Genomic DNA, 23,725 nt, shown 5'->3' on the forward strand with positions numbered 1-23,725 from the left:
GGGATTAGGTCCAGAAAACACATATAAGCAAACATTTTATTTGGAAGAAGTAACCCAGTAAACTAGAAGTTCTCAGACTTCAGTATATATGGAAATCCGGTGCACAGGTTACAAATACAGCTTCCCTGGTCCTATCCTGATTCTGAGATCTGAGGTAGAACCTGGGAATCTATGTTTAAAAGATGTCCCACATCCACCGCTCCCCCGGGGTGATTCTGATGTAGGGGATCAGCTGACTGTACCTTGAGAAGTGCTGCTTTTGTGCTTAACCTATAGAGAAAAAAGTGGGGATGCCTGTGAACAGGCCCAAATTATCATCTGTATTCATTTCCTGTGGCTGCAGTAACAAAGTACCACAGACTTGAGGGCTTAAAACAACAGGCATTTGCAGCATTATTTAAATAGTCACAAGGTGGACACAACCCAAGTGTCTGCCAGTGGATGAATGGATAAACAAATGTCCATGCCTCCAATGGAATATTATTCAGCCTTAAAATGGAAGGAAAGTCTGATACATGGTACACCGGGTATGAGGCTTGAAGACATTATATAGACACAGAAGTATAAATGTTGTATGATCCCATTTACATGAGGTCCCTGAGGCAGCCAAACTGGTAGAGGCAGAGAACAGAAAGTCATTTGCCAGGGGCCAGGAAGCACAGAGGTGGAGTATTATTTAACGGGGACAGAGTTTCAGTTTCAGAAGATGAAAAAGTTGTGCAGATGATGGTGGTGATGCGTGCACAACACTGTGAACGCACCTAGTGCCACAGAACCTTACACTTAAAATAACAAATTCTACGTTATGTACATTTTAACAGAACTATAAGAAGCTAATAAAATAAAGCCTGGGTAGTCACCCTCTCACAGTCTGGAGGCCAGAGCTGCCATCCAGTTTGGGCAGGAAGCTCTGGGGCAGAGCCTCTCCTTGCTTCCCCCGGCTTCCGGGTGCCGCGGCTCATCTGGCCTGGGGCTGCGCCACGTCGGTCTCTGCCTCCAGCCTCCAGGTTCTCTCTGGGTGAAAGTTCCCTCTGCCTCTCTTCCAAGGATGCTTATGATTATATTTAGGGCCCACTCAGATCATCTCTTCTCCAGATCCTTAACTTCTTCCCATTTGTAAAGTCCTCTTCTGCCATACGCAACACCACGTATAGGTTCCAGGGACTTGGGTGTGCATTCCTGTGGGGGGACACTTTTCAGCTGACCACCCACCTGTCAGGGGTCCAGGGAGTGGGGCCAGGATGGGAGGGGGTGAAAAAGGGGCTCAAGGGCCAGGATTTGGGGCACAGGGAGAGCAAGCCCAGGGGAAGGATGAGCACCCTGGGCAGGGGAGGGCAGCTCTCTGGAGCTTCCCAGTGTCGAGGACACTGCCCCAGTCTGCTGGGAAGGGCCACCTTAAGGTGGAAGCACTGGTCAGTGAAGTGTGGCCGCAGCCAGGAGGTAGGGCCACTGTCCAGCATCCCAGATTCTCCATGGCTGGCCTGGTAGGTACCCAGGCCCCCCAGCATCACATGCTCTGAGGATGACAGGGAAGCAGGAAGTGACCACAGCATCCTCATGCCCACCTTGCATCCCAGTGAGAGCGTCCAAGGCCTGAACGAGGGACAGAGAGCCAAGCTGAGCTCCTACTGTGTGCCGGGAGCAGAACCGGACTCTCTCTGTATTAAGTGTCCTCCAGTCCTCGCCTCAGTCCTGGGAGGGTAGGCTCGCTCTGCAGATGAGGCCCCTGCAGCTCAGAGAAGTGACGTGATCTGCTCACAGTTCCACAGCAGGTCCATCTTCTGAATCCTATTGAGGTGAAGGACTCCAGTTCAAGCTGGACACACCTGGCTTCCCATCCTGGCCCCATACTCAGTGGCGGCCATGTGGCCTTGGACACAGCCTGCGAGCACGTGCCCCCTCACCGCCGCTCCAGAGCACACTGCTGCAGGGAGCATCTACCTCATGGGGCCAGTTGGGATGAAGATATGCAGGGTGCTGAGCACAGTGTTTGGCACAAAAATGCCCAGATAACCACTATCAATACTCCCAAGTCTGCCTGGTGCAGAGAGCCGGCCTTTCCCAGTGCGGCTCTTCCCTCCTGGGCCTGACGGGAGGGGAGGGCCCAAGCCGGGCATGCAGCTTGCTGAGCTGGCCTGGCTAGGAGGGGGGTTTCTACACTGAGGAGCACCTGGGTTTGCAGCAACCAGACTCTTTAAGTCCCTGTCCTCAGCCTCCCCAGTGAGCCCATTATTAACCCACAGGAAAGCAGAGGGCAGGGAAGCCTCAAGAAAACTCCTCATTGTTCATCAGTGCTGCCAACATAAGTCTCGATGGGCTTCAGGGACCATGTTGTGCACTCTCTCAGGGCCTGAAGAAGCCACAGGGCCTGCAGCCAGCCTGGGAAAAGTGGGGGTGACCCTTCCCCTGCCCCAGGCTGCACAAGAACCCCTTTCAGAGCCGGGAACACAGTTGTGGCATAAGCCTGTGATTGTACAGTTGTTCCCAGAGCTTTCGCAAACACAACTGGCCCACCAAGAGCCTGACTAACATTGATTCTACAGGCCACCAAGCCCAGGGCACCCACAGGGAAAGCACTGAGGCCCCACCTGGGGCGCCAGGCCCCCGAGGCCAGGCACAGGTGAGCAGGGGGACGGCAGGGACTCCCTGAGGCACACCCTAGGCGCAGCTGACACCCACCCAGAGGAGAGGGGATCTGCCCTTTATTGAGCACCATGGTATGCCAACATGCGTCCCCCCCATCACAGGAGAGGGGCTGATGCCTTGTAAAAATGTCCCCTGGCTCTGCCCCAAGGCCTCAGGGAGTTTTTCCCAAATGAACCTCCCATCCTGAGTTGCAAACCTACCTGCTCCTGCCTGGAATCTCTAACTCCTGCCCTGAATCCCCATCACTGGCCGCACCCTGCAGCCCTTCAGAGAAGATGGTGTGACAAAGCCACTCCCCACAGAGTCCCCCCACGTGGTTGGTTCATTACCAAGCCCCTTCCTGTGTGGCCCCCTCTCCCCCAATGTAAACAGCCAGGGCGCAGGCTCCAGGGCCCCAGGGCTCCAGGGCCCCAAGGCCCCAGGGCTCCCGGGCTCCAGGGCTGGAGCCCAGCCCTCTGGCAGCAGCCCTTCCACTTTTCCTTGACATTTGACAAGTCTCAAGGTCCAGCCTTTTAAAATGACAAGTGCTGCAGGCAAGCCCACATGACCCATCCATTTGGGCTGGGAGTGCCTACCCATGATATCCATCACCAAAAAAATAAAAGCACTCCTCAAACATGAGTGAACGTCCTTCATCTTTATTACCACTTGATGTAGCACCTGCAGAAGGTGGAGCAGCACGGCGTCCTCAGGAGTGTGAAGTCCAGCCCTCAGTTTCATAAATAAGGAATGTGGAGCAAGGATGCCCTTCAAAGCACATGGTCGGCCCTGGTTCTAGAGCGGGTGACCCCACCCCCAGCACATTATTAGTGCTGCTCACAGGAGGAAAGCCCGGATGGCAAGGCTGGAAGCTGGGGTCCGGGGCAGGGGGCACCATGCAGGCCTGACTCCGGGCTGGGACTGGGCATGGCGATCCACGAGGAAGAGGCAGGAGGCAACACTGTGCCACCTGAAGGCACAGGCTGATCGGGGCGTCCTCAGAGAAGCGGGGCAGACAGGGGGACTCCAGGCCCCAAGCCCCAGGAAGGCTTCGAGGCTGGAGTGGGGTCTGAGCAGCGACCGCCGCCACTGCAGGGCTGCAGCGACCAGGTGGTAAATGGTACCCCGGCTCTTGCTTCCCTGTCCTTATAAAATGATGGCTGTCCACATTGCTCAACTCCACCAAGTTCAGAATCCGCTTTTGTTCCCGTCACCATGGAATAGAAACTTGTTAACTGACTCAAGATTAATCAGTTTCACAATCACCATAAGCAGGTCCATTTTTACAGTGCGTAAGAGTAGGAACAAGACCCCACACAGCTGCGCCTCCACCTCCCAGCCCAGGGCTCTTCCCACCAGGCCGGCTGACTGTTCATGCAGAGCCCAAATTTGCTGAAAAAAACATTTTTGCTTTTTATTTGTTTTTACCCTTCTTGGCCTATGGGAATGAAAACGGGACCTGAGGATTTAGTTAATTTGTTTAAAGTCCATCTGGCTCCCTAATGAGGAGGCTAGAACAGCAGGCCCTACATTGGGGATGGGCAGGTCAGCCATCAGTCTTCAAGCAACTCACAGACGGACCTACTCTTCTGGACCTGTTTCCCCAGTTACGAAAATTAAGAGAGAAGATGGAAAACAAATTTACCTAGTGAAGGATGATTTTCAGATCCATAACCTGAAACCAACACAAGACTTGTCGAGGTTGGTAAGCAGTATATTTAATTTTGTGTTCTTTTTCTTTAAAAAAGCCCCCAAAATTAATACAAACCTAAGTCTCTAAAACGTCACCATCCCCACGTGGAGTCAAGCAGCTAATTCAGAGACACCAAAGATACAGAACATTTTGAAAAGGGAACTGTCTTGCCAATGGGTTTCAGCCCCGGGCAAGTTCACTATGGATTCAATGTGACCAAAGAAAATTGACAGCAGAACGCTCTTTGGGGTGAAAGGGTTATGCCCAACTTTATTTCCAGGTGGCAGGTCAGTCATTAGAATCCCATTAACTCAGAGCGAGTCTGCATGCAGCAAGCCAGTCTGTGCCTCTGGGCCCCTCTGTCCGCACAGCCATCCTCTGAGCCTCAATGCACAATCTCCTGCACAGCCATCCTCTGGGCCTCTGTCCTCGGCACTGCCACCACTCCAGCCTCTGCTCTATTCTCCTGCAGCCTTGCAGCCCTGCCACCGTGTCGCACCCACGGTACTGGGAGGAGCTCTTTATATAGAGTCAATAGCAATGTATTGCCCACACGTGTGCAGTGAGCTAGTCAGCCAGGGCCAGGTGAGAATCCTGGCCACAGGAACTCTCATTTTATCCATAGGAACCCAAACTCCTTGAGAGAAAAACTGGAAACTCTACAGTCCTACCTCTACTTTTGCCACCTCCTTGTTTTTCCCACCACAGTAGCAAGCTAACATCAGATATTCATTAACATGATTCTATTTGAAAAGCTACAGAGTCAGGGTTACAATGGTGTGTCTTATTAATAAGGAGAAAAGCTTCCACTGTGAAAAATAAAACAAAGCTCATACAAAATTCAACGTGGCTAATTTGACTTGCAGTTGCAAAGCAGGGGAGGCCAGGAAGAGGAGAAAAAAGAAGTAGGAAACGCTGTGAAGCAGAAGAGAAAGACTAGGAGATGGGCTATAGGACAGGAAAAAGTGCATCGCCTGAGCTTGGCGATCCCTTGTAGCACGCAGGAAACCATCGCCTGGTCCCTGACAATGTTCCAAGTAGCAGCTAACCTCAGAGTCCAGAGAGGACCCTGTTCTGTGCTAAAAGATTGATTACTTGATGGGGTCTGAAGGGATCCAACTATTCTTTATTCATTCAACAAAGAGTGTAAGTATTTGTTACGAGGGGCTGAGGACATCATGGTGAGCGAAATGGTTCCAGGCAGGAGGGGAATACAAGACGAGTAGAGATGATTATAATTCAGTGTGATGTGTGTTTTGGTGGGGGAGGTGCAGGACGTTAGGGGACAACACAGAAGTCATCTAGTCCAGGTGCAGAGAGTCAGAGGAGACGTCTCCAGGAACGTGAGGCACCAAGACCTGCAGGATGAGTAGGCATCCGCCAGGAGAAGGGGCGAGAAGCTGCTCTAGGCAGCGTGAAGACGGAGGCCAGCCCGTGCTCCTGAAGCAGGGAGGACCGCGTGCTGGGCTGAGGAGGAGCATGGTGTGGGGTCAAACAGGTGCTGGCTCATGGAGATCTTGAAAGACTTAGTAAGGAGTATGGATTTTTACCTCAAAGGTAATGAAAATGACTTCATGAAATCACCCAGATGCATGCAAGAAGCCAAGGGGTAAGGGGAACAGGAGACTGTGGCAAAGATAATGGTGGCCTTGACAGAAGTTGCAACCGTGAGATGGAGAGAGGTTCACTGATTCAAAAACATTTAAAGGCACAATGGACATGCTTTTATAATTGGTTGGAAATGAAGTGTGACGTGTCCAAGAAATCTAGGATAACCTTAGAGTCTGGCTTGGGCAGCTGGGCAGCCAGATGGTAGGGCCATTTGGAAAGACAGTGACTCCAGAAGGAGCATGTTTAGTGCTTCTGAACCGAATCGCCCATTAGGATAAAAGGCAGCTTCAGAAGCCACAACAGAAGGCCAGATGGAAAGGCCTAAGAAAGATGGACTTGTTAAAGTTATGGAGGTCAGGGAAGAAAAGCAAGAGACTGCAAAGTTCAAGCGAAAAGATGTTCAGAAGACAAAAGCAGGCTACAAAAGTGTATGTCTAAGAACATACACACATGTGCACAAAATGTATACAAGAAAAACACACCGGCAGGAGTCCCCTGAACACATTAACAATAGTTACTGGTTGCAAAGAGATTACTGGTAATTTGTATTCCCTTTTCTTTGCTTGGCTTTATTTGCAAAGCTAAAGATGGTACAAAAAAATGTGTGAGTGTTTTTGTGACAAAAGTTATTTTTGAGAAGTGGCTAGTAGGTGAGGGAAAATTAAAGGATTGTGGGGAAGTTGGGGTTCCTATGGGCAGGATCCTCACTGAACTTAAACCACCTGATGATGTAACTGGCCTGTTGCTGGGCTGCTGCTTCCACACCTGTAGGCAATAAGCTGTTATTGCGCTATATAGAGAACTCAGCCCAGTGCTCTGGGCGGAGACACAGATGCTAGTGCTCGACCTCCGCCGGAGAACAAGCCGGGTAATAAACCCTTTCACCCCAAGAACCTTTTGCTGTCGATTCCTTTGGTCACACTGAATCCATAGCGAACTTGCCCAGGGCTGAAACTCATTGGCAAGACAAGAATTTTCAAAGTGAAGAACTTAATGGAAGGGGTAACAACAGCTTGTGGACAGCAGGAGTTGAGCAACGTGATTTACAGCCTCACAAACTTAGTTGCCTATTGGGATCACCTGCCACTGTGACAAAAGGCCAGTCCTGGATCCCACCTTCAGAGATTCTGGCTTAATTGGCAGAAGGTGTGGCTTGAGAGCTGGAGGGCTTTTTAATGCTCCCCAGGCTACTCGAAGGTCAGCATGGAGGACCGCTAATGTAATTAACAAGAGTAAGAGGGATCACTTCTCAGAATGGCATTCTGAGATCATTGGAAGGGAGTAAGAATCTCAGAGGTCATTGTGGGGAGGCCACGAGGCAGGCAGGGACAAAGGTTAGCAGTGAGATGGGCCTCCAGGGTCGGGCGTGGGGTCCGGCAGGCGGTATGATCTTAAATGACAGCCAGGTGGAAAGTGAGCTGAGCTCAATCTTAAACGTCCACAGAACTCTGCAAGAAATGGGGGGCGTTTTACACGGAAAGCAATTGGAGGTCCTGGAGGTCTCTGTGCAGTCAAAAACAGGGGCAGCCAGTACTGTGTGCATGGTGTGGATAAAAGGAAGGTTCCTGTGGCCAGGATTCTCACCTGGTCCTGGTTAGCTGGCTCACTGCACACGTGTGGGCAATACATTGCTACTGACTCTAAAGAGCTCCGCCCAGTGCTCTGGGGGCTACATTGGCAGGGCTGCAAGGCTGCAGGAGAGCAGAGCAGAGGACAGAGACCCAGAGACAGAGACGGGCTTGCTGCATGCAGACTCACTCTGAGTGAATGGGATTCTAGTGACTGACCTGCCACCTGGAAATAAAGTTGGGTATAACCCTTTCACCCCAAGAACGTTCTACTGTCATTTCTTTGGCCACATTGAATCCATAGCGAACCTGCCCGGGGCTGAAACCCATTGGCAAGACCCACGGCAAGGGGCTTTTGCACCCTAAGCCACAGAGTACGGCGTATGGATTGTTCATTAACCCTGAGGAATGACTTTCAAACAACCTGTCCCTGGAGGGCTGGCAGGGCTTGTCACCCAGGCTGTGGGCCCAATGCCCTTGGTGGAGCTGCTTCCCCGGACAACCAGGCTCAGCTGGGCTGCGTGCCGCCTCCTTGCAGGCCTCGTCCCACGGCTGCCCATCCTTGTCTTCCTGGGTGAGTTGCTCGATTTCTCTGACCTCTCTTGTGAGAAAGAGGTTTTCCCTTGTGAAACACTACCTTTTGACAGATTTCTCAGGATTAAATACATTGTGTGAAAGCAGCTGATTAGTTTTTGAAGTGTTTTGTGATTGAAACAGGCAGAGGATGTAGTTGCTGTTAGTCTGGACCAATGTCTTTCTGCCTCGTTTTCATCTTTTACCTGATATTTTCTCCATTCTCATATAACTTTCTAAATTCTAAACACTTAGAATCTAGGTGGTAAGAGCAGACAAACTATTTCTTAGTATGAGATTAATGACATTGTGTTGATAGACCTTAAAAAAAGGTAAAAATTTATAAAGCAGAATCAAACTTGAAATTTTATCTTTATGTAAAATATCTTGGTGTTAGGAATTATCAGAATTGAAACAATGACTGTTTACATGTAAACTCTAAGAGGAAAGGTAATTGTGGTGAAGTGTGTGGGACTTGTATTTCTTTAAATCTGAGATGCTCTGTGGTTTTAAGATTCACCATCATTTTTTGTATCACTAAGGAAAAAATGATCCTAATTAAACTATGATGATGCATTTTTTTCCTTATACAATTACTTTCCCTATTGAAAACCCTTTTAGATTAAACATCTGTTGTTAGTCATATGTCACTCTTATGCACATCCAAAAAGGAAAACTGAAATTGGGTAAGGCGCTCTGCAAAACATGTTCACATTCAGTCTCTTTTGAATCATTTTTAAGTCATGTATAGCCATGTTCCACACAATAACATCCTCTGCGATTTCAAGTGAGTTAATGATAGGTTCTTTTATTACCTCCCATATTTTTGTTGAAGTCACTGACATCTCTGTTTGCAAGCTTTTATGCCTAGTGTGTGACAGTACATCTTTTGTGCACATCTTGGTGACGAAACATAGCTCAGCTTTATCTCCTTGTGGATGGATTCCCTTCTTAAGTCCTATAAAGCTATGCTTCTCAAACTTTCATGTTCATACAAAGCACCTGGGGATCTTGTTCAAAAGCAGATATAAAATAGGTCTGGGCTTGAGCCTGAGATTCTGTAGCTCCCACATGCCTCCCAGGTGAGGCCAACACCACGGGTACCACAGTTTGAATAGCGAGGCTAGAAAACAATTGGTTGCCTTGGTTACTTTTTTGCAAGAAAATATGGAAGTATGATTATTCCTCCTGTAAATGTTTGTTTCACTAATATCAAATGTATGCCCTGCTGCTCTATTTCCACGCCCTGCTGTGTATACAACAATTTTTTTACTTCAATACCAGACTATAATATAATGTTTTTGAAATTATTTAAATAGCAATGTAAATTAACCTGTGTCACGCCAGCAATGCGCTTAGTCCAGTGATGCAATGGCAGAGTGGGGACCTAGGACCAGGGTAGTGCCTGCATTGGTACTGCTATACCCCAAAACCGACTGTAAGCTGCACCCCAACATCAGAGGCACTGAAAGTGCAGAAATGTGCAGCTTCAGCTCAAAGAAATAGACTGTCTTGTGAATCTCTGAATTATTTTAGCCTCTACTCTGCATGCTTTTTTCTACTTAAATGCTGACATCAGCATTAGGAAGTATGAGAAAAACAGTAGCACCCCGTTGTGTTTCTCGGAATCTCTGTTCTTATTCTTTTGGCATCACTTCTGTAAGTGGAACACAAAGATGGAAGCTCTTCAGTGTTTGGGTGTTGGCGATACATGTGTTTACAACTGACTTCTCAAGGTCAGTCAGCTAAACACTTGTTAAAATGCCTAATTCCGAGTTTCCCCAACCTACTGAAGCAGCCTCTCTGTGGGCTGATCCCAGAAACCCTTTCACTGAGCCCCCCACGAATGCCTAACACCACGGAAGCAAGAACCACTGGCTTAGCATTCACACCTTGCAACAGGATTTAGTCTATCCAATCTGCAGATAGGGGGCACCAATTGTGTCCCTAACACTGTGCCATCCCTTAAAGGCAACACCGAGTGGGTTGGCAGCATCTCTCCCTGTCCTCACAGAGCTAACACCCCAAATAGTTTGAGAGAATATTCTGCACTGGGCATTAGAAAGGTGGTGAGAGGGCAAGAAGAAGGCTGCTTCTCGTGGATGTGATTGGAAAAGGCTTTGTGGAAAAGTGAGATACGTGCTGGGTCTGGAAAGATGGAAGAAATCTGGGTAGAACAGGAGAAGAAAAGGCATTTCAGGCAGAAGTACGGCATAAGCGAAAACAAGGAGGTGGAGAGCTCTGGTCATGTCTCATAGACAGAAAATACAGCAGGTGTTCTAAGGAGCTGGTTCGTATCATATAGCATCATAAAATACATGCTTGGAAGGTTTGACGGGAGTACAGTGACACTCCAAGAGTTTCCTCTCTTGTGTCTCTCCATTTAGAATTTTTTAATTTGTTTACTCTTCTTCTTTTCTCCTCTTCAGTTCTACTCTCTTTACAAGTTAAGAGAGAGGAGACCCAGAGCCTTTGATCTTTCCAACAGTACTTGCAGCCATTCTCCTTCCCCTTCCGCGCTGGCTTCCCCTGTCAGTCAGCTCGCCTCTTCACAGTCCCCTCTGTCTGGTGCGTGAGGGGAAAGGCAGGCTCACTGCAATATTAATCTGAGCAAAACAAACTAGAGAGGAAATTTTGCTGCTCTGTTGCAACTAGCATGTGGTACCTTCCAAAAGCTGAAAGAAATGATTTTTTAATCATCTGCTGTTCAGGACTATCCACACTCCTTTCCCTCAGTGTGGATAACAGAGGATTGACTATATTTGGATTTCAAAGCAGTTTGGACTTCATTGAAATCTCAGGCTCTCGGTTGCACCCCACACCCAGCGGGCATTCATGCCTGTAATTAAATTGGTCTGTGAGGGGAGGGCCCCAGAGGTACCTTTGCATGTGAGTGGCTACCAGAGGAAGAAAATTGGAGGCTTTATGTTGCATACATGGACCAAAATGCTAGCAACTGCTTTTTTTTAGGAGAGATGCCCTCTGGGCTCTGGGTCCAGTGTGTTGTTACCTCTAGATGTTTTCGTCTGCTCTCCAAAAGGTCTGGCGAACCTGACATCTTTTAGCAAAAAACTTTCCTAGGGTATCTGTTGGGTTTCTGCAAGCAGAGATATTAGAGATGATTTGTTTTTAAGGTGAGCAAAAATTGGCCAACATGCGTGCTCATACACAAACATACATATATATTGTGGGAGCTGAAGTTCTGAGTACAGGAGAATGTTGAATACAGCATAGTTAGAAAACTACATCTGCTCCCTGCATGAGTGTGCAAGGAGGAAAACTGTGCAGCCTCTTCTAGATTACATGGGGCTCTGAGAGCAGGAGGTGTGCTGCTCCAGCGTTTCCGGTGCCAGAGACAGGTGGGCAAAGAAGCGGGGGTGTGAGCCAGCCCTTCAGCTGGGTGTGTTTGCCACCTAGAAAAGGAAGGAAAGAATGTAAATGAAAGCATAGGAATGCACGAAAAAGAAGCGCAGGAGGATGTCCTCGGCAGCTGCAGAGGCTTACGGTGTTGTGGGTGGGGGAGGCCCAGGAGCCAGGCTGCTGCTGCCGGGCAGGGCCTGGGCTAAGCGCCCTGCAGGCCTGGGCTCTTGAGGCAAAAGGATGGGGAGAAGGGTGGGGGGCAGGGCCACCCCGTTTCTACTGCCACCTGTGGCAGGTGTGCAGGCTCAAGCTGCCTGGGCCCTCAGGACGGGGCGCTGTCCCCGGTGCCCGGGGTTGGGAGGAGTGGGATCCTGAAGCCACTGCCTGCACCACGTTTAAGGTCAGCAGCAGGAAATCAGCCTGTGTGTGCAGGACCCCATCTCCCTTCTTCACCAAAGTCCCAGAACTAAGGATCAGGACCCCAGGCACCCCTCACTCCCTGTCTCCCCCAGATCACACCCCTCGCCTCTCCCTGTCCCTCTCCCCTGCCGCACCTCCACCATGCTCACCCCTGCTCCCAGGCAACCTTCATGTTTGTTTTGCTGCTGGCTTTGGAGGACCTGCAAGAAAGGGTGTGTTTGACCAGCAGGCCTCCCGTCCCTCTCCTCTTCCTCTCCTGTGCGTCCCACCGGAGACACCTGTCCCTGCCTGCACCGTCGCAGGAGAGCTTCCATCACGATGCTGCATGCTCTGCAGGGAGCTCATGACTGAGTATTGACGCCCCATGCCGGGCACCTCAGCACCACGCGGGCACAGAGACAGCCCCGCACCGCCAGTTGGTCCTCTGCCCGCACGAGGGCGGGCACGGGGCGAAGCAGGAAACCATCCGAGGCGCCATCACTCCTCCCAGAGGGCAGCCCTGCCATTCCTGTGCTGAAACCACTAACCACTCCCGTGGCCTCTGTAGTGGCTTCTCCTGACCACAGTGGTCACTGATTAAAGAGAAGCTGGGTTATTTTTTTTAGAAGAAAAGTTCAACCATACAGAGAAAGAGGGCCTCTACTGCAATGCTTTTGTCAAAAACCACAGATTGCTCAGCCCAGCACCCCCCCTCCCACCCCCTGCGGCTCCTGGGGGTGGAGCTGCTCTGGTCCTGCCCTCACCAAACATACCTACTCTTCCTAAGTGTCACGTTCTGGGTCCTGAATGCAAAAGCAAATTGTCCCTTGTTCCCTCTCTCACAAGGAGGCTGGTTAGCATGGTGTCTGGGGGAGCATTTCAGGAAGTCCCTCCCGACTGTTCCATCCTACAAAGCAGTCCGTGCATCTGCTTTATAGATACAGAACCTCAAAGGTTGGCATGTGTCCTTCTGGCTAGGGAGCAATGACCTGTCCCCTGGCAGTTCTCCCAGCAGGAATAGAAAGCCTGGGCTTCAAATGAAGCTTTCTTAAAAAAAAAAAAACTAGAAGGCAGCACTACCCTGGTGTGTCCCATCTGAGCCTGCCTTTTATGGCTGGACTCTTAATTCTCATTAGAGTTGCTGATGAAAAGCTGGTGACAGCATAGGGGTGGCTCCAGGATGCCTGTGCAGGGGTCCTGGGAGTGGAACTGTAGTTAGAGCAGGGGTAGAGGGGTGGAGGGCTGGTGACTGAACCCATTGGTTATTTGGAGGATGCTGATGGAGACTGCAGGAAGGTGAAACCCTCTCCCATTCACCTCCTTCAGTCCTAGGCACCCCAAATTGAGACTTTGTTTTGTGAACGATGCCAGCACTGGCCTAGGAAAGCTGCGTCCCAGTTCCAGCTCTAATTAGCTGGGGGACTTTGCGTGATCCCAGATTTTTCAAAGCCTCAGCATTCTCATATGTAAAGAGAGTGGGTTTGGACTATATCCTAAAAGTCTTCACAGTGAGTCTAGGCCTTGGAGGAAGAAAATGAGATTGGAGGGAGATACAATCCCCAACCCAGAAAAGATAATAGCGGAAATAGAATACCGAAAGAAAATTGCATGAGACTACGAATGGTGAAAGTAATGGAAAGTTCTTACTTTTTGTCCACCAGCATCTGTTACCCCTCCTTCTGGCAACCACCCTTCATTTCCATTTGGGAAGGAGTCTAGTCACTTCTCACCAGCTCTACCACTGCCCCTTGCCCCAGCCACCAAAGTCTGTCCCAGCTTCTCCCTGGCTCTCTCCACATAGCAGCAAAGAGATCTTTGTTTTTACCTGTTTTATATGTGAGTGCTCTTTTTATTGAGATATAATTGATAAGTAACATCTTTTAAGTTTAAGGTGCCCAGTGTTTATATATTGCAATGTTACTACAGTCGCATTAGCTAACACATTTATCGTGCCACACATTATCATTTTTTTGTATAGAGAACAGTTCAGATCAAGTCTCTTAGCAATTTTTAAGTTTATACTACAGTATTGTTGACTGTAATCACTGTTGTACATTAGATCTCCAGAACTTGTCTACTAGTTGTAAATTTGTATCCTTAAACAACATCTCCCTAACGCCCCCAATGCCCAGTCCCTGTTTACCACCATTCTGGTTTTACTGATTCTGTTTGTTTTTTCTTTTTTTTGATTCCATGTATAAGTAATATCATATGATATTTGTCTTTCTCTATCTGACTTACCGTACTTGGATAATACCTTCAGGGTCCGTCCATGTCGTCAGTAATGGCAGAATTTCCTTTTTTCTCATGGCTGAATAATTTTTCATTGTGTGTGTAAATATATATACTGTATCTTCATTATCCATTCATCTGTTGACAGACCCTTAGGTTGTTTCTGTATCTTGGCCATTGTGAATAATGCTGCAGTTAACATGGGGGTGAAGATATCCCTTAGAAATACTGATTTCATTTCTTTTGGACAAATACTGAGGCATGGGGTCGCTGGGTCTTACGGTACTTCTATTTTTAATTTTTTGAAGAGCCACCGTGCTGTTCTCCGCAGTGGCTGCACCAACTTCCATTCTCACCAACAGAGCGTGAAGGTTCCCTTTTCTCCTCAACCTTGCCAACATTGTTATTTCTTGTCTTTTTGATACTAGCCATTCTGACAGGTGTGAGGGGGTATCTCACTGTGGATTTGATTTGTATTTCCCCAGTGATTAGTGACGTTGAGCACCTTTTCATATACCTGTTGGCCATTTGTATGTGGAGATCTTTTTCAAACATGATTCATATTGTGTCTCCTCCATTTTGAAAAGCTGCCAGACTCCTCACCATGATCAAAATGTAATAATGTAATTCTATCTCCTTCCCTTGGCCTGCAGGGTACGTCACCACGGGCTCTGCGCCCACCCCCCTCCTCTCCCACATTCAGCTGGGTTCTGGCCACAGCAGCCTTTAAGGCTCTTCCTTAATAAGCTTACCTTGTTCTGCCTCAGGGCCTTTGTACTCACTTCGCCTGCTCACAATGTCCATCTTCAGGAGGCCTCTATTCTCAGCTCATCAGATTTCTACTCAGATGTCACCTAAGAGAGGCCTTCCCTGACTTTCTCATCTAAAGCAGCACTCCACCCCACCTAGCATCCCTCTCTACATTCCTAATCTGCTTTGGTTTTATTTGTTTTTGTTTTTTAATAGCTCTCATCATTTCCTAACTTTGTACCATTTTATACAATGTACTTGGTTGTCTTCCACTCTCCTCCTGGTACGTAAGCCCCAGCAGGACAGAGGTCCAATCTGTCTTGTTCCTATTATGTCCCCAGAATATATAGTAATACCTGATATAGTAGGTGTTCAATAAACACTTGGTGACTGAGTGAGAAAGCCAGAGAGATTGATCCATGCATTCAGTGTCCCAGCCACAATGACTGGCTCAGGTGGGCAGGTAACTGAGCCTGGTCCAGGCCAGAATGCATCTCAGGGCTTTGCCAGGATGCTGAGCCATGGTGCACAGTTTACTCAGCTGCCCAATGTTGGGATGGTGTGAGCTGAGGTCAGAGCTATGAGGCATATCCAGGAACAGCACCAACCCAGGGGAAGTGAGACCAAGGAATAAAACCTAGTGGCATCCTTAGGACCCTGGAAGAAGCCGTGCTTGAAGCCCAAACTTTCTGTGGGCTTTTCTGTCACTAACCAACATGTTTCTGAAGTATTTAGTTAATCTTCATGCAACACCAGAGTGGCTCTGCTTCCCTGCATTTCCCAGATGACAAAATAAGACTAAAGGGGGAAAAAAATGGAGTACTTAGCCACGGTCACACAGTCAGATGAGGACGCAATGTCAGGTCCTGCCCACAGGCCCTGATGCACCCTCTCCTGCCTGCTGCCCTTCAGAGCACTTCTCTGGAGAGGCAGCAGCCTTGCCGACATGACAGCACCTGGATAATGGGCAGGTTGGGTCAGCCTCAAAGCAGAGCTGGACACAAACCCCACTGTTTGTGTCCATTTTGTTTATATAGGGCTTTTCTTCAAAGCATTCTGCCTGCTTTCGCAGATAACTGTTACAAACCTTTCTGCAGACAGTCTAGAGGACACAAGTCAGACAATGGCAACTAACGTTCTCTCACCATAGAAACCAGTAAGTGTCCATCCTTGTCAGCTGCATGGCTGACAGGCTCCGATTAATAGCCCAGGCATCTGCAGCTCATCTGGTGAAGGAGCCCAGCAGCTCACAGATGCTGAATCCTCATGGTCCACCAGCCCCGCCAACAGCATATGAGGTTATGGAGCTCCATATGTTTTAAAGGGTGACAAATGTGTGGCCCTCCGCCCTTGCAGGCTCCTCTCCCAGGAAACCCACCGAGGAGGGCTTTGCAGGGCTGTTCCGTCCCAGCTGCCCTGCTGGCCTGACCCCAGGAAGAGCCTCATTTCTCAGGGCTCGCTCCCCCTATGTGAATCCTGAGCCCGCAGGGCCGAGGTCTTTCCAGCAGCTCCCTGATGACCGCTGGGAGTCGGCTGCTATAAGGAGCTGGGAGTCGGCTGCTATAAGGAGCCTGCAGGGAAACATCCCAGCCCTGCATTCTCATGGATGCCCCAAGCTGCCAAACACCGCCCGGTGAGCTGTGTGCCGGAGGCAGTGCCAGGCTCCTCCACAGAGCTCCTGGGCTCTTAGGGGTGGGGTCCGTGGGAATTGTCTCATTCATCCGTGGCAGCCTGGTGAACAGTCCACAAAGAACCTCTCTTGGCCTGAGTCGTGACCTGCTGTGACCCCTGGCCTCCCAGGAGGCTATTGGGCCCCGTCCAGTGTCAAGCTGCTCTGCCACTCAGACTGGGGTCTGCCTTAACCCAGACACTCAGGACCCCCACTTGGTGGTAGTACCCACCACAGCATAGGGCCTTGCAGAAGCGGGCCTGGGAAAGTATGCAGCGTGGAGTTTAAGATCAGCTAGTAAACAAGGGAAGACAATTTCCGTCTGGCCCCACCTATTGACTTCCGCGGGCAGTTCTCAGAAAATTAGAATTGGGACAGAGAAATGCCAGTTTTTGTCTGCCTTTGGACAGAGGCTGCTAGGCTTATACTATATGACTATCTTGCTCCAGACCCTAAGGGTCAGATGATTCCCACAAATCCACCATCTTTCAGCTGAGAGGCGTACTGGGTTAAGGAGGGGGATTGGGCTCCACCTGCAGAGACAGGTGTTCACTGCATCTGGGACAGGCCCGCTACACCTTTCCCCAACCCCAGGCCTCAAAGACTTGAATTTCACAGACATAAAGGAAAGCTAGAAGTAAGCTAAGAGGTGATCTCCACTGGCAAGGAAGACACTGTCACCCAGCAGTAGACCTTCGGCTGGCGGTTGTCAGCTAAAGATAAGCAGGTGTCACATGCTGCAGAGCTGAAGGGAGCCAGCAACTGGCACCCTCCCCGCCAACCTTCTACATTCGTCCCTTCACTGGAGAGATGTCGCAAAACATCTGGACTCACTAGACAGGAAGCTCTTCATGATTTGTTTCTAGGACAGCCAAGTTCTTGCCAACTGGGGAACACGGACAACCCCTGCCATCCATCAGGTGCAACTCATGGCCAGGGAGCCAGGCATCTGGTCCCCAGTCAGGATCTCAGCAGGAGGCTGGCAAGTGGCAGCCACCCCAAAGCCAGCAGGGCTCAACTCTCCTAAAGAGATGCCTCTCTCATCCTGACGTGGATAGGGGCAGGGTGCATGTGTCTGGGAACAGCCTGACCATGGTCTGGAAAGCAAGCCATGCATTTATTCATAGGGAGGATCACCTCTCCCCCTTGGCTTAGCCAGTTCCAAGCAAGTAGCGTCAGTCTCTATTCCAGAAGGCTGGCTGTGGTCAGCTTTCTCTGCAGCTGTACTGCGACCCATGTGGCCACAGTGCTGCTTCTACTGTCAACAGTAACAGCAGATGCCTTCTAAGTACTCTTCTAAACATAGCATGTGATTAATTTTTTAATCCTCATTGAGACTTTATCAGATAGGTGCTAAAATGATCCCACTTTGCAGATAACTGGGTCACAGCAAGGCTGAGTAACTTGGTTGTGATCACACAGCCAGGGAGTGGGGGAACTGCAAAGGGAAGCCAGGTGTTCTGCCTCCAGAGTTCTCCATAGGCTGGTCTGTCAGGTCAACATGCAGGGACCCGTCCAATCCAGAGGGAAGTGGTGATGAAGACACTGTCCACCTAATGGTTAGGGCTGGTGACATCTGGGCACTCAGAGTCAAGGTTTTTGTGACTAATGTCATAGATACGTGATTGGGTGGCATAAAAATACCAGCAGAGTGTTCCAAAGAGGTGTGGCTGGTGAAGCAGAGAGGGGACATGGGGCACCAGCCACAGCCACCTGCAGGGCTGGGAATCTCCAGCTTTGGCTTTCCGTAGACACCAGCTCTCCCATGGCAGGAAAGAGAGACCAGAGCCAGGCTCCGAAGGGAACGCCCTGGTCCTCCAGCTTCGGGTCCTGTCCAAGGCAGCTGTCGTGGTCTTAGAGGATCTGTGGCTCCCTCCCACTCCTCCCCTCAGCCAGGTGTCCACCTGCAGAGGGCCCTTCTGTGTGCCAGGTTTTGGAGCCTCAGAGGAGAACCAAACAGTCCTCCTCATGCAACTGCAGCTGGCTTTGTCTCTGTGAGTAATTCATTAGCCACCTACCTCTCTTCCTGTGTGTCGGCCCCGGAGGTCCCTCCACTGCAGCCCTCAGGGAGGGGACTAGCTGAATGCATGGCTAGGAGCCACCACTCCCGTCATGCCTGGTGGGTGAGGAGACGCGGGATGGTTCTGCTGGAATGAAAGAGCACAGGCGTGTGGGTGGGGCAGAGGACGGCTGCGGGCAGAGAAAGCACGGAGGCAGAGTTGGAAGACTGGCTGGAGGCTGAGGAAGGGGCAGGGGGCACAGCCACTCCCTTGGGCACCTCGGGCAGAAGGCAGGCGGGCCCAGGGGTACTGCAGAGTGAGGTAGGGGTACAGGAATTGGGAAGCAGGGCAAGAAGAGCAGGGATGGAAATGGGTGGACTCAAGTGACTGAGGCAGGAATCCAGGACCCTGTGGCTCTAATGCTCGTCTGTATTGGGAGCAGCCCTCAGAGGCAATCACACACCAGGACTGGCACTTACTGAGGAGGAGGAAGAGGGGAGAGGAAAATGGAAGGTGGTATTTCTAAGGCCCCACCCCAAATAGAGGCTTAAAGGAGAGGCCCCTGGTCGCAATGCAGATTACACAGTGAGAGGCTGTGTGCCACCAGCTGAACATATTCTTTTTCTACTTTGTGCACACACACACACACACACACACACACACACAAATACACACACAGTTGTATACACAGGTTTGGGGCTATGACCCCATCCTTGGGGCCATGTTCTGGAACTGTGGTAGTTTTATCCTAGGACCTTCAGCGCTTCAGTGAATCCCTGAGGATAAAGTCCAGTGAGGCCTCTTGTTCTGAATTCTGTGCTCCAGTGAGTTCTGCTACAGCGAGTTTCCAGCCGATGCGCTGAACCACAAAGCCAGACAGTATCTGAGACGATCATCTGGTGCCTGAGGGATCAGGCGGACACCACCCAGATCGCCCCCAGCCATCCCAGTGGCCTCCTAGTCAGTCTTTCTGGGAGGGAGACATGGCCCAACACATTCTTCTTAGGAAGAACCGGGGCATGGTTTACAACGAGGCTTATCACCTGCCCCTTGTATCATTACCATTACTTACAGCATCACTTTATATTGGAGTCTCATCATTTTAGATCCAGTACAATTTCTTTCAGACTCTCTCCTTCATACACATCAGGGCTGCTTCAGAGTGAGAAACACTGAGGGTTCTGCTGGGGAGAATCTCTCCCCAGCCCACAACACTCCTGTGGCATTTGTCCAACAGTGCCCAGAAGGCACCCGAGCCGGAGGCGGGCATCTCTGCAGCCTGCAGACCCATCATGCATTCTGCTAACCTTTCACCTTGGCAGGTGCTGGTGGAAAAACCAGGGCTTAGGCTGGACCTTGTTCTCCCAAACATCTAACTCCTGGGTCTCTGAGTTGGTGTCACCCTCAGCTGGGAGGGCTCTGGGTTTGTCTGTCTGTCTGTTCAGTGCTCCAGGATCCTAAGATGAGGCAGGAGGGGACAGCAGAGCGCAGAGGGTGGCCATGGCTGTCTGGCCTCAGAGTCTCTGCTGACACTGTTGGGGGTGACGTTACAATGCTCAGGGCCAAGTTTCCCCAGAGCCCCAGATTCTCAGCAACAAATGCAAAACTCCCCTGGGAAGGAACAGACCTTGCAGGCTCCACCCAAATTATTCAAAGAAGTAACCCTAATGGCAGAGAGGTGCAGATATGTACCCCAGGGTCCTTTTTAAGCTAGGAAATCTTTTAAGTCATAGATCTTCCTTCTTTGTGCAAATTTTGCACTCCATATTTATCTGTTTAATATAAAAATGTTTTAATTACAAGTTAAATTATAACTGGCCCTCATAAGTCTTCAAATTAAATGGACTCTCAGAAAATGTCTGCTCTTTATTCTTATTCCCTGCAATGGGATTTAAGAGTGGGTCTATCCTCTCAGCAACTACCTTCGCTGGAATAATCAGCTTTCACCACCATTTACTGACAGTGGAAATCTGGATTGGACACTGCACTAAGTGTTTTATATTTGTTCCTTTTTTCCCACACTTAAAAAAAAAATCCATGTACCATAAAATTCGCCCTTTTAAAGTGTGTAATTTTAAAGCGTTTACTACATTCCCAGGGCCAGGCAGCCATCATCACAGCCTAACTACAGAATATTTTTATCATCTCAAAAAAAAAAACCCCATACCCTTAACAGTCACACCCCATTCCCCAACTCCCCAGAGCCCATTGTAACCCCTAATCCACTCTCTGTCTCTATGGTACCTTTATTCTTTCAGATCATCCTAAACAACTGATGAGGTACCTGATGAGGTACCTAAGGGTCTGAGAAGTTCAGTAACTTGCCTGAGACACACACGTTGTGAATGGCTGAGCCAGGTTCTAAACCCAGGGCCGACTGCAGAGCCTGTGCTCACAGGCGCTTGCTCGCTTCCCCCTCTGTGCTGTCTGCCACCACTCCTGTCCTGTCCAGGTGCCACAGCTCAGCCTGAACACATCCAAGGACTGGGTCCATGCCCAGCTTCCACTAGGCCACGTGCCACTGCCACCCAGCAGATCTCTGCACTGCTGGCTATCAGATCATTCCTGCTTGGCATGCCTTTGGGATGAGGTTTGTTCCCAGCTCAGCCCAGACACTGGGCCCCACCATATGGCAGGGCTAGTGTGGGAAGTGAGGACCTCCAGCTGAGAATACAGGTGGGACCAGGTGCATGATGGAGACAAGGATGCACCCAGGACACTGAGGACCCGCCTCACCAACCTCAGGTCTTCAGTGACAATTCATCCTGTTCAGAACCATCCCAGTGGCCTGTTACACACTTAGGACGTGGCTGGGAACCCCTGGTCCTTTTTTTTGGAGAAAATCAAACCTATGTGGTTCTTCGATAACTAGTCCATGTTCCAAAGACAGCAAACACGGAGGAGAGTAGGGATGAGAGAGGGAAGCTCCTTACAGCTTAAATGTCCAACAGCTCTGACATTTGGCCTGATCCTCAAGAGAAGCAAGCTTTCCAGGTCGTTGGCCCTCAGTGTGAGCAGTCCCTCTGCCAGAACATGGGTGAGGTTCTCCACGGCAGCACTGTTCACATCATCGCCCCCGCTGAGTCCAGCAGCAGGGGCCTGGTGGGGCTCGTCCCATATGTCTCATCCCGTCTTGAGGACCAGGCCCCTCTGCTTCCCCCGGGCCTTTCCTCCAGCGCTATTGCTGAGGGGCACAGGGAAAAATTGCACCTTTCAGTTGTGACCTTTCAGCTAGAAAATCTCTCGGTCAGTTCCTGATAGGTTTAGTGTGATATTTGAGGGGAGGATGACCTTCATTAAATGGTAAGGTCAAGTGCACCATTGGGGAGGGAGCCAGGAGACACGGTAAGAGTGACAAAGAGGGAACCACGGAGCTCCCCACCCTCCAACCCCGGGTGTTGAATGAATCCAGAAAGATTGTAAAAGGTCTCTAGGCCGACAACCATGGCTTCCTGACATGGAAGGGAGCCAAGTCGCCTGCTGCCTCACCAGCAAACTCCCCATATACTTGATAAATAAAAGCAAAGGCCTTGGAGCCCACTTTGCTGCGGACAAGGAGCTGGGGTACTTAATTCACCTGGTAAAAGGCAAGGACTTCAGCAGTTCTGTCTAGAAGCTTCCCACCCGTTCTAAAAGAAAAGCCAAGATCTCCTAAGACTTTCCTAAGGGCACTCAGAAAGGGCAATAAATAGAAAGGACCACAAAACGTGGCTTTTAAAAAACCAAAAACAGTGAGTTTTTAACATCTGATGTGGTTCGCATGTGCAGACAGGCAATCAAAGCATCTGAGGGGGAGTATCAAGGTGAAATATTATTCTTACCGCCCTGAAGATGTCATTTCTTGGGTTTTGTCTTGTCAGTTTCTCCCCCTAAGATCCTTTGAAATACAGACACAGCTCATGTAGGGAAGAAACAGCATGATCAAAACAAGAGACTTGTGTTTGGGGATCGAGAGCATCTATATTTGCGTGCTGATTCTGCCTTTTACCAGCCAGGTGACTGGCCAAGTCATTTACATTTTCTTAGCCCAAGTTTTGCTATCTGCAGAATTGGACTATCAGTTGACATTCTTGGGCTGCAAGTCTGAAAAAGTCTACCCGTTAGAGCCCAAACGGGCCAGGGCTGAGGGGCCTACTCCCTTTGACTCCCTCTGTGCTCCCAGCTCCTCCACGCGTCCAGCAGGAGAGAAGCCGCTGCACAGTTCCAGGCCTTCCATGCACACACAAGGTCAGAGAAAGAGAGAGACTCCCTTCCAGAAACTCCCTCTTGGAAAGCAAATTTCTTTCCCAGAAGCCCTTAGCTAACTTCCTCTAGTTTCCTATTGGCTCAAAGAAGTCACATGCCATTTCTTAACTAATTGCTGTGGCAATGGGAATGCCATCCCCTGATTGGCTGAGGATTCCTCTTGGATCAAGTCAACCCACTTCCGGAGCTGGAGCTGGGAGTGGTATCTGCTTACGGGGAAGGCTAAGGGCTCGGGGGAGACAGGAACAAGGGGTGGATGATAATGGTTAAGTAGGCAGCAGAAATTCACATCTGCAGCTCAAAACCATGTTGTTCGAAGGTCAACTCTAATTTGATTGAAATAGCCATGCGTGGCTAGTGGCGACCATAAGAGCTAATGCAGCTATAGACCGTAGCTTCCTGAAAGCTGAGACAGAGATTTCTGCTTCATTCTTCCCACAGCCTTGAGCCAAGTGTGGGGCCTTCAGAGGTGCTGCATACATGCATCTGACTAAGGGATTGTGGTTTGCACAGTCATGAATAGACCTGTTCCAAAATAATTGATTCCTCGCCTCCATGTGGCATAATTGAGAAAAATGGAATTCACCTGGGCACTGGGGGAGTGTGTCCTTGCTCCATCCTCTGCAGCAATGGATTACTTCATTATCTAGCTCATTTGCGAGTCTGTCCCTGCCTGGGTTTGCATGTGTGCCTATTAATTGTGTGAATAAGAATGACCCTGGAAGGGTGAGGGACCTGCCCCCTCCTCAGCTCCCTGGCTCCTGGCCCTGTTTTCTGAGTAGATGGCCTCTGTCCTGGTCTCCTGCTCACATGGGCACTTGCTGGGATGAAACAGCCTGGAAAGGGGAGGGTTTTCCATGCCAGCAGCCGAGCAGATGAAATACTTTCTCACCTGACAGCTGAGAGAATCATCACCCCTTCTACCACTGTGCTCAGGCAACGCTGTCACCACTGGCCCTCTTGTGGGAGGACCGAGAGCCCCGGTGAGCGAGGCCCTTTC

Source organism: Manis javanica, chromosome 7, assembly GCF_040802235.1.
Source record: "Manis javanica isolate MJ-LG chromosome 7, MJ_LKY, whole genome shotgun sequence".
Classification (NCBI taxonomy): Eukaryota; Metazoa; Chordata; class Mammalia; order Pholidota; family Manidae; genus Manis; species Manis javanica.